The sequence below is a fragment of the Amblyomma americanum genome, chromosome 1 (assembly GCF_052857255.1).
Source record: "Amblyomma americanum isolate KBUSLIRL-KWMA chromosome 1, ASM5285725v1, whole genome shotgun sequence".
Lineage (NCBI taxonomy): Eukaryota > Metazoa > Arthropoda > Arachnida > Ixodida > Ixodidae > Amblyomma > Amblyomma americanum.
The window spans coordinates 533977253-533982927 of record NC_135497.1 but is presented as its reverse complement, the minus strand read 5'-3'; the positions used below and the strand labels follow the sequence as shown (position 1 = coordinate 533982927).

The 5675-nt window shown below is 46.4% G+C and overlaps 1 pseudogene; it reads right to left on the bottom strand.

The window, feature by feature from the left end:
- Nucleotides 1-435: 435 nt before the first annotated feature.
- On the bottom strand, nucleotides 436-3868 carry LOC144107676 (uncharacterized; annotated as a pseudogene).
- Between the last annotated feature and the right edge of the window lie 1807 nt (nucleotides 3869-5675).

The following is a 5675-nucleotide window of genomic DNA, read 5'->3' as shown; positions in this document are numbered from 1 at the left end:
GAAATTACGGCCTCACGTGTGGAAGGCACCATTCGCGGATGGTCGTTACAGCCCCGAATACATTAATGTAATCACATAAATAAGGGAACAGACAGCATTAATAATAATAATAATAATTGGTTTTTGGGGAAAGGAAATGGCGCAGTATTTGTCTCATATATCGTTGGACACCTGAACCGCGCCGTAAGGGAAGGGATAAAGGAGGGAGTGAAAGAAGAAAGGAAGAAGAGGTGCCGTAGTGGAGGGCTCCGGAATAATTTCGACCACCTGGGGATCTTTAACGTGCACTGACATCGCACAGCACACGGGCGCCTTAGCGTTTTTCCTCCATAAAAACGCAGCCGCCGCGGTCGGGTTCGAACCCGGGAACTCCGGATCAGTAGTCGACAGCATTAACGCAATGTTTATTTACAGGACGATTCCACTGATGCAGTTTCACTGGCATCGCCTCAGTTTGAGCAGCTTTTGCTTCTCGCGATTGGACGCCTTATCTTTGTTCATATTCTTAGTAAAAAAATGCAACCTCGTCAATACATAAAACTTAATCACATCCCTTGTAAGAGCGCAGGAATGCTCGCTGCAGCCGACTTCTTGGAGTTCATGCCCTTGTAGAAAATGTAAAAACAACATCATGCTCCCAGCATGCAGCTCGTTTCTGCTGAAAAAGGCTGTGAATGCATTTTCTAGTTTAGTTATCAGCACTTCAATGTGCTTTGAAGCGTACACCAGACCTCCATGGTCAGCCTGCCTCGTCAGTGAGGCATTCTCATTTTTATCAGCCTGTAGGGGCAAAATAGCCAAGGCAGATGCACATGCGGGGCATGAGAATCTCTTCAGTGATTTCCTGACAACGTAGCCAGCAACATAAAAAATTAGTCGGCTGTCGCTTTTCTTTTCTACACAGCCTTCGTGGTCAGGCATGCTGTCTTGCTCTTGCAGCACTGCTGAAGCATGTGTGAGATTTCCCTCGTCCAAGAAATCATCAATTAGGCTTGCTATCTGTGCCGCCTTTTCCTTCCTTGTATCACAGGGCTGCAGAAGAGAACTCACAACCTCAGCTGGTGAATTTCCAATCCTTGGCGTCTTTGCCAAATTGTAGAAGGCAAGGTTATTTACAATAAGCAAAAACTGCTCTGGAGAGGGGTGGTCATTGCAGCCGAATGATTGTCTCACAATTCCAAATAAATTCTCCAATTTGTCTTGGCTCAAATTGGCTGTCAGGAGATATTTGTATTTTAGTGATGACGTCACATAATTCACAAGTGACAGTGTGCTTTTCAACGTCACACGAAGTCCGAGAGCAGTCCCTGCACTGAGAAATCCACCGCCGTTCTGAGTGGCATACCGTTCCCATTCATTCAAGAAGGTTAGAAATTCATCTAGAAAGTTCACACTTGCTGACTCTGGGCGAAGCCCTTTGGAGGGCACTCTTGATGTCATGACAAATATCAAGTGTTCCATAAGCTTCACAAATCGTTCTGTTGGTTCAAATGTACGGAAAAGTTTGTCTAGCTTATCCTTGTAAAAAAAAAGTCCTTTCAAAACCTCATCACTGAACAGTTGGAAGGCTAGGTAGACAGGCATTTTGTCAAATGCATTTGGCTGCAAATGGGATAAACTTAAATGTGGCATGACTTTCAAAGTAAGCGCGTCTTTGTCAAACTTCCACGCTTCTTTGATAACGCCGACGTGTGCATAACCACCTGGGATCTGGACTCCCTTAGAAGCAAATGCGGTCCTTATACATTTTACAATGTGAGGAAAATCAGAAATGAAATGAAGGTTCCTCGTTTTGTCCACGGGATGTTGAACCTTGCACTTGATTTCCTGGGCTGATGCTGAAAAGATGGAAATGCACTTTGATTAACACAATCAACAAAATCATGGGTACAATCAGACACAGATTAGCAACTTGTTAACAGCTAAAGAAATATAGTGACCAAAAATCCTGTCAGATAAGAAGTAGGTACTTTTGTTGCCAAATAGCCTCCACAGGCAACGATTCCACGAAGCCCCATCGCTAGTCCAGAAGTTGACGAACAGGCCTGCGTTTTCAGCGAGGATTGTGGCCTCCAGCAAAACTTTTGAAAGCACCGGTGCCTTAACATTCCCGCGGTCGGCGAACACGCCAAGTATTTGTGTCCATGTTCCTGCAAAGATGAAGCATTGTATGATGAGCCGTACAGAAAACAGTACATAGGTAGCTGCATCAATTTCAAGGCGAAGCACTTTCACAACATAAGCCACTTTTATTATAAAAGCAATGACAAACATCACTAACGAAATAACAGGATAGAACTGCATGTTGAAATCTTTGCAGCCATTTAGCGTTGCAACCGTTCAATTTGAATAACTTACCTTGGAATGGCTGGAACATGACGACAAGGCCATGGTCACTTGTTTCCGTTTTTGTTGTGTCGTCAGTAAATGGTCCAAGGTCTACGAAACGAGTAAGCTCGCCAGATGGTCTCACAGTGATGTTTTCCGAAAGCTTAATTTAATCGAAGACAAGTCCACCATGGCGACTGAACTCATCCATGTCCTGGGTCTTCTTCTGCACCCCTGAGAGAATGCTGGTACTAAACCCAAATGCACTTTTGAAACTTTGCATATGTTTATCCAGGCACGATTTGCTACGCAGAGCTATTATTTCGTGCCGCCTGATGTGCTCATAGAGCTTGGGGCTTCTCATGCGCATAAGGATGCATTCCAATATCTATAATTTGTCGTACCGCATGCCGCGGCTCGACTTTCTGCGGGCTGCATCAAAACACGTTTTAACAGCAAGGCGCTGCTTTGGTGGAAGCCCGTTTATCTTTGTTTCCAAGACAGAGCTGGAAATAGATTCGTTGATCACCCGAAGCTCTGCAACACTTTTCTCGGCGTTTGCCAGCTTTCTTCGTGATCGCAGCAATTGGAGGGCCTTCCTGGCACTTCGTTGTTTGTATGATATACTCGACTTTTTCTTAAGCTGATAAGTTCTGTTTAGTGCGAGCTTCTTCGTGTACTTGCATCGCAAACAGAGTTTGCCGTCAGTTGATCTCCCGAGGCAGTTTTTTGCAAAGTGCTTGCCTCCAAACTCAACGCACTGTCCTGGCTGGGTTGGGTGGATTTCAAAGCCTGGGCAAGGTATTAAGTTATCGACCTTTGTCAATGCCGCCGCGGCGTCGTCAGGCGTCTTGACACAAACCTCTTCAACCTTTACGTTCCGACAGAACACACAGCAAAGGTACGCACCCGTCTAAGGACAAGCGACCTCTGAACACGGCATGAAAGCAACATGCTTAGTGACATACAAATTTTCTACCCCAGAGCTGCAGTGCCACCCAAAGCATAACGTTGCAGGCTCATTTTCCAGCAGAATTCGGCTGCAGCGGACAGAAGGCAGTGTAATGTCGCTGAATGGGTGCGGTCTTGCCTCTGAGAAGCTTACATTGCAGTGTTCCTGAGCGTTGCCGTTTTCCAGAAGGTAGTTTCTCGCTCTGCGCTTCGGTGTTGGGGCGTAACTATCCGCGAGATTCCTCTCTTTTCACTTTTTCGGTACACTCTTAGACATATAGGCGGGCGCGTCAGGGAATATTGTGGGAACGGCGTCGTCAGTGAGCACTGGCCGTTCACGCTCTATTTCGACGACCTCACCATTAATGATATGCTTGAAAGTTCTTTGAACATAGCGATCGTCAAAATGACGGGAACACACCACACTTGTCTCATCCAGCACTTTTTCCTCTCGTTTTATGTTCCTTGCCCATTCTTCTCGACGAAGAGCGTCGGCGGGAGAACGGAACAGGGAAACCTTTTCGGCACATGACTTATACCCCCCTTTGCACAGGGGCACAAAACACGTTCTTCCTTTCTTTGCAGGCATGCTCTAGACGCACAAATCACATTCACGGCACTGTCGAATCGCTGCGTACAAACGTGCCAGACAATCAGGAGCCAAGCGGAAATACACCAGAAAGACGCGCTTTCACTCGACGAGACGACACGAGGAGAATAGGAGCTGCGGCGGCAGCGTCGGTCTTCTCTGTAACTCGCCTGCCGCGAACAGCGCCACCTACGCTAGCATCGAAACAGGTTTCGGCGCGGCGGCTGGCGAGGGCGCCTTCTCACGACACTAGTCAAACCTTCTAGCCTCTATAATGAGACCATCGAGCACATCGTGTTGGAATGTGCAGGCCTACACCTGTCGGTTTCGGATGCACAGGACAATTCCTCAGTACGCCCCATGCCACCAGACGCGATCAGCGGATCCAACAGCCTCGGGGCACTAGCGATGGCACTCAATTTTCGCCGAGCCGACGAGCCACCGCAATGGAAGCTGGTTGAGCGAACCAAGCGACGTTTGGAACTACAGTGAACTAGAAGTTTTGGGTAGTGGAAAAAGCGGAGGCGAGGGCGCACGGACCGCGTGAAGCCGCGAGCGCAGACTGCCGCACCTTAGCTAGAGCTAGCTAAGGTGCGAGTAAAGCTAAAAGGGAAAAGATGCAAACTCAAGAGTTGGTGGGATGAGGAGGTCAAGAGGGCAATAGAAAATCGGAAGGAAGCATCCAGGGAACACAGATATTCCAAGAAGAGGGGGGAACCAAACCCGAAGTAGACCGAAAATGGGATACCTTCATAAAGAGTAGAAGGGACGCATCCTATTTCATTAATGAGAAAATTAGAAGAAAGGGTGCCCAATGGATGTCAAAAGTAAATAAAAAGGATAGAAAAGCAGTCCAAAAATTCTGGAAACATCTAAATGCAATGAGTAATAAAACTAGGCTAGAACAAAGGTTTATTGTTAACGATGAGGGTATTCTACTAGAAGGGGATGTAGCAATAAAACACATAGGAACAAGGATGACGGAAAAATTTTCAGCAAAGCACGAGGTACATAATTTATCGAAGGAGGATAGATCGGTTGCAGCAATAGCTTCACTTGAACAAGGAGAGTGGGAAAGGGCAGCGAAGAAGGTTCCTAGTGGCACATCAACAGGACCAGATGGTATCCCGATTATGTTGATAAAGAAGGACCAAAATCCAAGCAAACATTAATACAGGTAGTGAACAAAATGATAGTGGACGAGAAAGTCCCCGATGAATGGCGATTAAGTAGAATGAACATGATATATAAGGGAAAGGGGGACAAAGCGGACGTAAGTAACTATCGCCCCATAACAGTGACATCTGTGGTTTACAGGGTGGTGATGCAAATTATAGAAGATAGACTGCAGGCTTGGGTGGAGAACGAGGGGGTGTTAGGGGAACTACAGAATGGGTTCCGGAAACAAAGGAGGTTGGAGGACAATCTATTTTCATTGACACAGTGTATAGAAATTGCGAAAAAGGACCATAGGCCCTTATTGCTAGCATTTCTGGATATTAGGGGAGCCTATGGCAACGTTACTCAGGAGCATTTGTGGGACATACTGGGCACATTGGATGTGAAAAATGGAGTAATTAATCTTTGAAAAGATATATATAGAGGTAACAGAGTGCTCATAAAATGGGAAAAAATGTATCAGGGCCTGTAGAGATACAGCGGGGGCTTAGAAAAAGATGTCCTCGGTCCCCTTTGTTGTTCATGTTGTACTTGCAAGGGTTGGAGACCAAGCTAGAGGGGAGCGGACTAGGCTTCAACCTATCTTTTTTCAAGCAAGGGGAATTGATTAAACAGACATTACCGGGAC